At 32.9% G+C, this 11,876-nt stretch overlaps 1 protein-coding gene across 2 annotated transcripts in view; it reads left to right on the forward strand.

Annotated features, from left to right (window-relative positions):
- Positions 1-5,135, forward strand: part of LOC131669925 (cytoplasmic polyadenylation element-binding protein 2) — an 89,049-nt gene extending 83,914 nt beyond the window's left edge. For both annotated transcript variants that reach the window (XM_058945141.1, XM_058945142.1), the window contains one exon: positions 1-5,135. This exon is cut by the window's left edge and continues 892 nt beyond it. The gene's annotated coding sequence lies outside the window, so the exon portion shown is untranslated.
- Positions 5,136-11,876: the final 6,741 nt, after the last annotated feature.

An 11,876-nucleotide genomic window follows, 5' to 3' on the forward strand; every position in this document is an offset into this window, starting at 1 on the left:
CTTTGACCACTAATGTCGGTTGTTTGTAATTTTTCTTATTTTATGAACAGTTGAAGAGTTTTTTTCAATAAATAATTTGATTTTTTATAAGATCACGGCCTTGTTTATTATTATTATTTTTGCTGAAGGACTGTATAATGACGATGACGACTGATAAGACGACGATGATGATGACGAAGTCGAGCAAGGATTCGCTCCTCCTCTCATATAGAGAAAGAGACAAATAATCAGAGTGTGTACGAGTATAAAAAGTTAAAGGGCCCGCGCGCCGGCAGCGCAAAATTACATTTTTTCTCTATAGCATAATGTATTATAGAGGAATGATACACACACTCATACACACACACACATACACACAAGCTCTTATTATATATCTCTCTCGGTGTATATAATCAAATGAGCGAACAAAAAAGTACCATTGTGCGCGAGAGAAGACGTGGTGAGAGCGAAATATATTGTTTATATTTATATGATCGCCAGGCGTAATAAGAAAATCAGATGTGTTCTGTATTACTGATCCAAGAAAGAGGTAACAATATATATATTTAAGATGCGAGTGTATATATATTTTTACGAATTCGGGATTGGATTATCAGTAATATACGAGCTATACGACAAATGCGCAAGTTATATATAGGTGATATTGGTATATTACTGAATGTACATGTATGACGAATACCAAAATGGATATAGAGAAATTTTTTCGCGAATCTTCCCGCGACTCGACTTTTGTAATCTACAATGCATACATACGCATTGTAGATTACAAACATACAAATACATACTGTCATTATTACACATGCTAAAGAGAAAAATTTACAGAAACAATTCACAACACGGTAATATTATTCAACCAACAAAAAAGTATGTTAAAGTACCTACACGCAGAATAATGAAGTATAAACAATATTAATGATAGCTAAGGCAAGTAAACGAGCGTTTTTTGAAATAGTGGGATAAAAAGCAAACACTTTTCGTGACGTAATCCAAATATTTTTTAAGGAATAGACGAGTTGTCTCGGCGGTCAGACAGTTTTTTTATTTTTATATCGATTTTTTGAATTTTATTATTATCGATACTCTTTGTTTTTATTAAAAAAGTAAAAAAAGCAAACTAAACGAGTAAACGAAAGAGAGATAAAATACACGTAGGTGATATGTAAAACGAAAAAATATAGATAGAGATGATTGTGCGATTAAAAGTCGAAAAGCTGATTTTACCGTCGAATAAAGTAAAAGTGGGACAAGCGAGAGAAATCGGGAATAAAAAAATAAGTAATCTCCACGTCTATATATATAAATATACATATATATATATATATATATTTATTTTTTTGGTCTCCTTTTTGTATATACAACTTTGCCGCCGGTAGGATTTTGGTGGCATTTAAACCGGGGGGTGTGTGTGGAAATCGCGCGAAAGTCTCTTAGCTGAATTAAAAAGAAAAAGAAACGATCGACCATAATTATTAATTAATTATTGTAGATTCTCCTTCGTCCCGCTCGTACGGAGAGATTCGATGAGGAACGACGACCAAGCAAAAATTTTAAATTTTCAAAATGTGTGACACCCACGCGATGATTCATAAACACGCCGACAAAGCAAAGCAAATAAAAGTCGAGTCATTGACATAAAAACACAAAACGAGCATTAGTTAGTGCAATTTGAAAAAAATAAAATAAAAAAGGCGGCGCTGCCTTAAACGATAATGGAGAAAAAAAATTCTAATTAGAAGCATCAAAGAGAGACAAACGCGCGCGCCGCTCGCAGTCAAATTTATATATATAAATATAAATAAAATATATATATATAAAGTTCACGATTATATATATATATATATATATATATGCAAGAAAACTTTGTAGCGCGCATTATCTCTGTTTTTGCTCGTAAGAAAGAAACTTTGACGTGTTTTAAAAACGGGAGCGCGCGAGCATCGATATAATAGTAGCGAAATGATTAATGATTAAACAAAAAAAAATAAAATTATACCTAGGTACCAATTCTCCTAAAAACAAAAAATCAACCGATAATTTATATAAATATTATATATGTATTATATATAGAGAGTAGCGTTATTTCAATACCTGATCGACACGGGAGAAAAGCGACACGGCTGCCTAATTTTCTTTCGCGTTTACACTTTTCTGTTATACGCGAGCGGCCAGTCCACTAATTAATAAACCAATTATCAGTAACAAACAATATTTAATGGATAGGCTATTATCCGTTCTACTCTCAACACACTTATATGCATAGGAAAATAAAACGCGAATGCACTTGCATTTCTTTGTCCTTTTTCGACGAACACACACAAACACTTGCACACGCAGATTAACACTTACACAAGAGAATAAATAAACAACGTACGTTGATATGCTTGGGGGTAGAAAAATGATGTATAATGCGTTTGTTTCTCGTAGCGTGAAAATTTTTCGAGTTCTCTTTCTGTGAACAAGATTTATCGCGAGGACCTTTTGCGAGTAGCGACGAAATTCTTAACATATCGGGTAGTCAACTTGAAAAATTATTAGTCGCACTTGCGACGGTCGCTCGATGAATAGAACAATCAAAGGTAGAGTCGTAACGCATAATAAAGTTGTTTATTCTTTTTAGTTCGATGTGGGCTATGGAGAACAGACATTTTCTCGAGGCGAGAAAGCGAACGGGAATAAGTTAGTCACAATTTACAAACGAATAGATTTGTATTTTTCAGTGTTGATAAAGTTTTTTATACCGCTGTTACGTCCTTCGGTCCGACAAACACGACCAACACATACGCAACGACCTAATCGTGTATTACTAATAATTTTGTTTTTCTTTGTTATAAATTCTGGCGAGTGCGCGACTAGATGAAGTAACTGTGAAACAGACATGGACAAAATTTTAATCGTTAAGTTGCGTAGATTTTAATTGTGTGATGTTTATTAATCTGGAAATTTCTTGTTTTTTGCATATCGCGATAAAAGTGTCAAGAGGCACTGTAAACATATTGGTGAGATTTTTTAGAAAAAATATTATGAAGAAAAAAATTTGTACTTTTGTAGCTTTGTAGGTTAATTGTTTAATTATAAGCGTGGAGTTGTCACAAGAAAAGCTCGTCGCGCGCCGCAAACTTCCTATACATATTGTGTGTGTATAATAACACAATACACATCATGGAGTTCTTTTTCGTTCATCTAACGTTTGTTTGTCAAGTGAGCGATCGTCCTATATAACTAAAGCCGTGTTCTTTATTATTAATTAATTTTCTTTTTTTGCTCGCGAGAAACAGAAAAATCTAAATGGATTTTTATTTTTTTATACGATAACGTTATTAATTATAATAACACATTGCGCGAAGACGCGCTCGAGCTGAATATATTTGTATAGAGTTTTATTTTATTTTGATTTTTTTCTTTTTTGCTAGCTAATGAAAAAAACAAATATTAACATAAATATATATATGTTTTTTCCTATATACACACAAACACACAAGAAAATCGCGCGTGTCCTAATATTTTCAAGCTCTTTTATATATGAATATAATATATATTGTACCGCGTAAGTTTGTGAAGCGATCGCTAAAAAGGAACATCCTCGTCTGGGAAAAACCCGTCGCGACGATCTCCACGTACCAAAGAACACACACCAACACAACAGATGAGAGAGACATTTATTACTTGTACACGGGCAGACGATAGCGAAGCAAAATGGTATAATATTAATTGTAATTCTTCACATTAATTCTTTTCATCCTTTACGATATCTATTTTTTTTGTTTTTTGGATTAATCGTGTATAACTCGCTTAATCGCAACACGCTGGGCGCAGTGCAATTGTAGTATAATGAATACGTGCGTCCCCCCTCCCTTTGCTTGATTATTCTAGCCCAATTATTGTGTAATGTATGGATAAAAAGGGGGAGGGGAAGAAGACGTAATCGAGGCGAGTCGCCGCCTTCAGGGCATTGGATTCTACTATTTTTCTTTGTTTTCTATGTTAACAATTAAGAGGCGCCACTCATGGTATTCTTTTTTTTTTGCGCATGTGTATTGTATAAGTAGAGAAAGAAGAAATTTTGTTATGCGAGACCGTTTTGTGGCTTGTTTATCACGATTTTTTTTATCCTTTTTCGAAGATTATTTTTTTTATTATTATATATTATTCGTCACCTAAATTTTTTATATAGCGTGGATTTTTTCTATATTAATGTAGCTTTTCCTCGGCTGATTTGTGATTCATCTATTTTCTTCTTTTCTTTTAAATATATGTGTATGTTGAGATAGGCGGAACCTAGGCCGAGAGAGTTGAAATATGCAAAAAACGGGGCGAAAGAAACTAGTCAAACTCGCAATGGAGCTCCTGTTATAGAGCGATGATAATGATAATGAAAGCAGCTCGCTGTAGTGAAGCACTCGGTTAGGTGAAATACCAGAGAATAAAAAATTTTAATATATTAATTATAGTGAACATGATAATATATATGTTTGTTTCTAGATATAATGATTGACTCGATGATGTTCTTATCAAATTTCATCGAGTGCCAGCGAGCTTTGCTTCGAATATATAATCAGCATCTCATCGAGCCTTGAGATTCCCCACTCTGGTGTAGGTAAAGAAGAGAAAACAGTTCTTAAACGATAGTAAAAATGGTATGGAAAAAGTAAAGAATTTGTAATGGCGAGGAAAGGAAAATAACGATAGACAAAAAAAAATATTACTGTGTGTTTTGTCGTAAACTATGTTTTGTTTGTAAAAGCGAACGAGTGTTTTTTCCAGTGTCGTGTCCCGAAAAACGTCTGTTTTTTTCTGCACCGAGAATCTTTGTTTATTACAATTAATTATGCGTTTTTACCCGCTACCGTTGTTTTTTCTTTGTTAGTTTTTTTCAGAAAAACTAAAACTGCATATCTCCGGAAAAAAACAGTAGAGAAAGCATTACACGCATCTCTTTTATATATATATGCTATATTTTTTTGTCCTTAGTGTGTAGTGAAAAAAAAATATGGAAAAATTTTTTTGATCGTCTTTTTTTTTTTATTAACGGCTAGTAATAATAATTTTTATTATAATCTACTTAAGTGAAATAAAATATAACGAAATTTTTTATTTTTTTCTATTAAATAAAAACAAATATTTGAAAAAACATTAAACATAGAGGGTGACGTTCTTTTTTTTCATTTTTTCACGGTCCTCATATATATTCATCATTTCTTTATATTTGTACGCTCATTTTTCAGCCGCAAGAGAAAAGCAAGTGCTAGCTTCAGATATTGCTGTTTTTTTGCTTTGACGATTGAACAAAAGACACGAAGTCGAGAATAAATAATAATTAAATAAACAAAAAAAAGAACAGAAAAATTTAGAAAAAATTGTAAAGAAGGATAATGGATAGTAAAAGATTTAATTTTTCGATTGTCGTTGGTCATAGTAGATATTTGTATTAAATCAATAGTTATATATACTATATATATAAACTTTTGACGTTGTTGTCGCTAGCCAATTTACTCCTACACTTTTTTACTTATAGTTTTTCTAAAGAATAAAAAATGAGAGAGAAATGAAATCATAGCGAATGAGACACTCTCAGTGTTACACATACATCATGTATTTTTCTGCATACGCTTAATGAATTAGCAAAAAAGAAAAGAATAAAAAACGAATTTTAGCGATTGAGAGAAAAAAAGCGTAGATCTCAAAGTGGAAAGAAAACAAGAGAACGGGATTTCTCGATATCGACTTATCGAAATGTACTTTTCGATTGTGCATCGATTTGATGATCGATTTGACGTAAAAATGCTTGGAAAAAAAATTTTTGCAAGAGCGGACATTCAAAACGAAGATACCTGTTTACTCGTACTTATACAATTAAGTGTTTCTCGCGTGTACCTTGAAAAAAACATATTCATAATACAATAATTCTAGATAATTAAAAGTTCTGCTGCATGTAAAAATAAAATCCATTTCTGGAGAACAAATAAGAGATGAAAACGTAAAAAAGGGATGAGCAGGTCGCAAAATTACATTGAGAGAACGAGGGTAAAAAGCATAATAGGTGTAAAGAAAAAAAATTTTTTACCTTTTTCTAAAAAAAAATGTGAACGCGACGTGATAGAGCAATTCGGCGGGTTTTTTCTATAATTATTCGCGTTCGATATATGATTGAGCTGTAATTAAGGGATGCGTGAAACGACAGGGACACGTTCGATAGTCTTATCGATTTTTCATTATTTGTTCATTTCGATGCTTTAGCGTATAGCCAGATAAAACTTTCAAATCAGTCTTTCAAAACGGATAACAATAACATTTTCATCTCTGATATTAAATGTACGCCAGATATAATATCGCATAAAAAAAAAATTAAAAAAAAAAGACTTGTTCGAACAGGATCAAATTTTTCCATTGCTACGCGTAACGACGATCGTTTCGCAGCTTTTGTTTATTTTTACCGAAAAAAAAAATAAAATAAAATAATAAATCCCGTCCGTTGTTTTGCGCGCGCCATCCCCCGACACGAGAATTTGATAATCGTTTTATCTCGGCTCTAGTGTTTTTAGCGTACGACGCAGTATTAGACAAAAAGAAACATTCTCCTTCGATTGTTGAGCGCGTTGACGCGGCTAAATTTGATACGAAACTACTTTGTACATTAGTTGTTGACGAGAAAGAGAGATTAAGAAAAAGATCCCCTCGTGAGAGATTAGACGGAACAGGGAAAATTCGAGTTTGCTGAATAATGAATAGAAGGTACATCATCATCCCTAAAAAAAAAGAAAAAAAGAGAGAGAGAATCGTAAGCGGAAGCAATTTTACCGCACCGACTTTTTAAATGTAGAACGTGTTTTTTAAATCTTACAAAAAAAAGCAGGTACTCGAAGCCGCAAACAGGAGATGTGTAGTGTTATAAACTATAACATTTTATTCTGTGTAAAAGCTAATAATACTTCGAACACTTTGCTCCGCTTATGGATGACAATGACAACTTTTAATTCCAAGATTAAATAATTACATAAACATAAAGAAGTTAGCGTATTTTCGATGCTTCTACTATTAAAAGGATGGGAAAATAATTGATAATATGAAAAAAAATGACAGAAAAATAATAATAATAATAATAATGAAAGACATAAATGAATACAAAAAGATCTACCACGAAAGGCCGAGAGAATCAATTGGATGTGAGACGATGAACAGCATTAAATGAATGGTTTTTTATATAAGAAATTTAATGAAGAAATCAATAATAATGATATGTCCCTTTTTTAGAATTGTCGATCGTTAGTTAAGTAAGAATTTTACGGATTCTTGATGAAAATTTTTGTACGAGTTATCGTTAGCGATGAACTTTTTGCATATTATACATATATATTATACGTAATTACGAACTTTTGATTGTCGAGAATGATGAATCAATGTGTAAAAATTTTTCACGTCTTTTCATAATAGGCGATTTTATCGTATATTCGTGTACGAAGTAACGTTTTTTGATGTCGTTCGTTCGTTCATTTGTTTCTCTATTCGAATCGTGTAGCCTGCATCTGTTCGTATATTATTCAAAGAAAATGTTCATCAAACATTTTTTTTTCCTCTCGTGCTTTAAAATATAAGATACCAACCGAGTAAATGTAAAGGAAAACTGAATCTCCAACGAAGCTCTTCTATGTCTGTTTTGCCATTTTTTGCAGTTTTTTAATAAATAAGTAAAATAAAAAAAATTGTTCATTGGTTTTTCACCGTAGCAATTTAACTGTGATATTTTTGCAGCTACTTAGAATCCGTGTACGTTGCTTTTTCCATCTCGAATTCAGCGTGTATACGTTTTTCTTTTTTATACTTTCTTACATTTATATATACGTGTGTTCTTGCAAACAAAACAACGACGAGAGAGCGATTCGTTGGAAATTCAATTTGTAAAAAACGACACCAAAACATATATGTGCGTATGCGCTCCTCTGAGACAGTTAGAAAAGGATCCTCGAGGCAATTGTATAAAAATTATTGAACGATCGTCGCATGAAAATGTTGTAACAGCCGATTTCTTTCGCGCGTGATCTAGCTTAAAAAGTGACAGGAGAATAAAAAAATAAAACTCGCGAGGTGGCGCTACGACGACCTCGTGAAAGTAGCTTAATTTCGAAAAAAAAAGTGTATACATAGAGTTTATTTTTTTGCTCGCATAGTATTGTTATTCACTGTAATAGGCAAAGGTTAGGAATGAAAAATCGTTGATGCATTGGGCACAGATCGGAAGTGACGCTGTTGAAAGAAAATCGGTGATGAAACATTAACGTGCAATTACGAAACAAAACAAAAATCACTACAGAAATGAAAAATATGATCGACTTACAAGTGATCAAAAGCTTTCGCTTCCATCTGTTTGACGCATCAACGTGACGCTGATTGGTGCGTGACGATGACACCAAGCACTGTTTATTCAATTTCTTAGGAAAATAAATGAATATAATAATATTGATATAGAATAATAGATAGAGAAAAAAATATCTCATAGCCGTGTAAATGGATATAAATACGATATATAGTGATATATATGTATATGTAACGCTTGAAAGTTACGCGATTGTTGTTAAAAAAACTAGCTCTGAGTTACCGGAACGCTACAAAGTAAATCGACGATTTTTCATGAGACGGTTATCACGAGGCATTAAACAATTGACACACGAGGTCAGTAAAGTTCTGTGTAAGGTCAAAAGCAAAGTTTTACGTTAAATGGCACTCGAGAAAAAGGCGTTTATCGTTGGTCTCAAGATGAACTAAACATATTAGCGTATCTACAGTGAAATTGCACTATTTTTAACAGCATTCTTTCATAATAAAAAAACTTTCAGTATACTCTGCTTGACGAGGAATTATGTACGTTTTACTTTTTCAAATTCGTTAAATAAATCGTACATAATGGTATAAAAAAACGTAATTATTATACATACTTGTAAATAAGGATAGAGAATTGTAAACGAGCAAGAAAGAAAAAGGAATTAATACACGATTTTTTCTTATGATTCACCTTTTTATAAAAAACGTTCTATACATAAATATAAATAATAGATGGATTAATATTCCGAATTTTTATAAACTTTAAATGCTATTTTATGCTTAGATGATTTAGTATGCGTTGATGACTACATTTTTAGCATTTTTCTCATATAATAAGACAATTTTCACGAGAGAAATACTTTTTATAAATAATTAGAAAAGTAGAAAAGGATTTCTATACGGCTGCTTTGTTTTATTTGTAATTTATTTTCGTATTAGTAGACTAACGATAATTCCACAAAATATACGTATAATAACGTTAATACTTTCTTGTGATAACTTTAGCATAGATTTTCAATGAAGTTTTTCTACAATTTTTAATAATTTTTTATTCGAAATAATATCTAGACGTTTGCTTTCTCTCTGACATATATCTTAAACATTAAAGATAACTAAGTTACAAAGTTCTAATGATGTTCAACAAAACTCGATTTTTAACTTGAATATTCTAACGTTTGTATAACAAGAAAAAACAATGCAATATCAAATTTTGTATATTTATGATAGACGATAAACGTTTAGTCAATTTAGAAAATCAGAAGCTATTTTCGAATACGATTGAAAAGAAAAACAAATCTATGGCCTTCGAGTAGATGCAACGTTTCTCGGGCGCAAACGCCAAAAATTAACTTGGATCATTTTTTGTCGCTTTTTTATAATAACTATTCGAATAGAATTTAAAGTGCGTATACAATCATGAAATCTAACGTAAATTTTTGCTTTTCTCAAAGACCAATCGATCCTTCTGCAGAGCTTAAGCGAGGTATCCCATAATTGATTGCCCGTACAATTTGGTTTTTAATATTTTGATGATTTACGATTATCGGATACCTCTCTCCATGTCTATTATAGAGGGCGCAAACAAAGCACATACGTGACTTGAAATATCAGAGACCGATTAAAATGACCCGTTAGTAAGAAGTCGTGTACACAGACACTTTGGAACCCTCAACACGAATTAATAATTTTCAATATTCGGACATTCTCGTCTTTTTGTTATATTTTCTACTTACCGTAAAAAGTAATGAATAAGGGCAAACAAGAAGAGAAAATAAAAAGAAAATGTCAGGCGTAATTTTGTGTGTTGAAACGTGCGCCCATTTTCTCAGTCCCAAGTCCCATTACATAAAATTAAGGTATTCTCGTTTCTCTCTGTTATTTATTATATTCTTGATAATATTATTAAAAGTATAATGTACGGATCATGGCGAGTGAATTTTGCGATTTAAAAAATTTTCTATAATGATATTACGGCGAAACATGAACGGGCAATGATGATTGAACAATTTGGAAATAACAAGGATTGAAAGTGCATTCGATAACCAAAGAGATAAATATCGATAATTAATTATAACGTTACAATTACTAACTTTATAGTTATGAATTCCCTTTTTTAATAAAAAACCACACACAGTACACAAAATACACTGGCATCACAACCTACCATCCCCTATCTCGCTTGAGCAAAAGGTTCTCGGGTGGCGTCTGTTCTATCGGCGCAGCAATGGCGAACAAAATATTGCTCAACCGATAAAACAATCGAAATCTATCGGGGACCAAAAAGCAAAATGTGTGTCGGCAATAATGGAAGCACGACGGCTGCACGATTATAGCAAGCCAAAGATTACCCAACTTCTCTGTGTACGCATACTTGTAATGTATATGTATGTACATGTGAATGTAAAAAATAAATAAATAAATAAACGCGCCGTTTCTTGAAGGTTTAGATGAAAAAAAAAGTAATAAAAGTAAATGGTACCATTTGTCATTTCTACGATCTCTCGTCGGTCGAACGACGAAACATTTCGATATTGCCAAGGAACACTAGGAAAAGAAAGAAAAAAATACTCGAGAATTTTACTCGTTCGACTGTCGTGAATCAACTGGTCAGTAATCAATAAACCAATGTTAATACTTAGTCCGCAACTATAATGAACAGTCGAAAAGTGCGAAATCTCTGATGTTGGTTAAATAACCTTGTGTAAGGTCGTCTTGTATCGACGTTATATTAGTAGAGAAGAAATCTGACCCGCGAAGGTTTTCAGTACACATATACGCGCATTATATGCGATACACACACGTCCACATACACGTAGAACACGTGGAGACTTATATGTCCACACGCGCGCGCGCGCGCGCACACACACACCCACACTCGCGCAGACACACACTACGAGATACAAAAGAATAAAAAAAGTAACGTTATTATAATTACCTAACAGAAGTAATTTGTACTATGTAACTATTACTATTTTTATGAATTTTTGTACATTTTTCTAATTATTTTGTATAATAATCCTTAGCGGAAATGAATGGCATATTAAAAACATGCCCGGCATCCCTACCTGTTTACCCGTATTACGTAATGCATAAAGAAATATCGATAAACGATAATCCTTGGACTCCCTGTCTTTTTCGTCGCTCGACTGCCTCTCCCTCTTCCTTTTCATCTCTGTCAATCGTCGTTGAGTATAGAAACACACATAATAATACACACGAGATAGCTGAACAAATGAAGTACTGTTCGAAGACTCTCTCAACGGCCGTTCCGACAAACTTTTCAATGTGAAGGGAAAGCCACTTTGTTGTTCTAATATGCACTTTAAAATAAAAAAAAATAAAAAAACAAACCGTTCGAGTGACGGATTCGCGCGTCTTTCGGAAACTTCATCGCGACGTCTCGAGCGTTGCACTCAATGTTCGATGCGACGAAACATTTTATCATTGGAGCTGAGGTTTTCCGTTTTAATTCAAAATAAATCGCTGCTGCGACGTTGCAGCAGCTCGTTTCAGTTGCGCTGCGATGAAGGTTCCGGCGATGCGCGAACGAATCACTTTTCTCT

The sequence above is a fragment of the Phymastichus coffea genome, unplaced genomic scaffold (genome assembly GCF_024137745.1).
Source record: "Phymastichus coffea isolate CEN01 unplaced genomic scaffold, Cenicafe_Pcof_1.1 PCOF00098, whole genome shotgun sequence".
NCBI lineage: Eukaryota > Metazoa > Arthropoda > Insecta > Hymenoptera > Eulophidae > Phymastichus > Phymastichus coffea.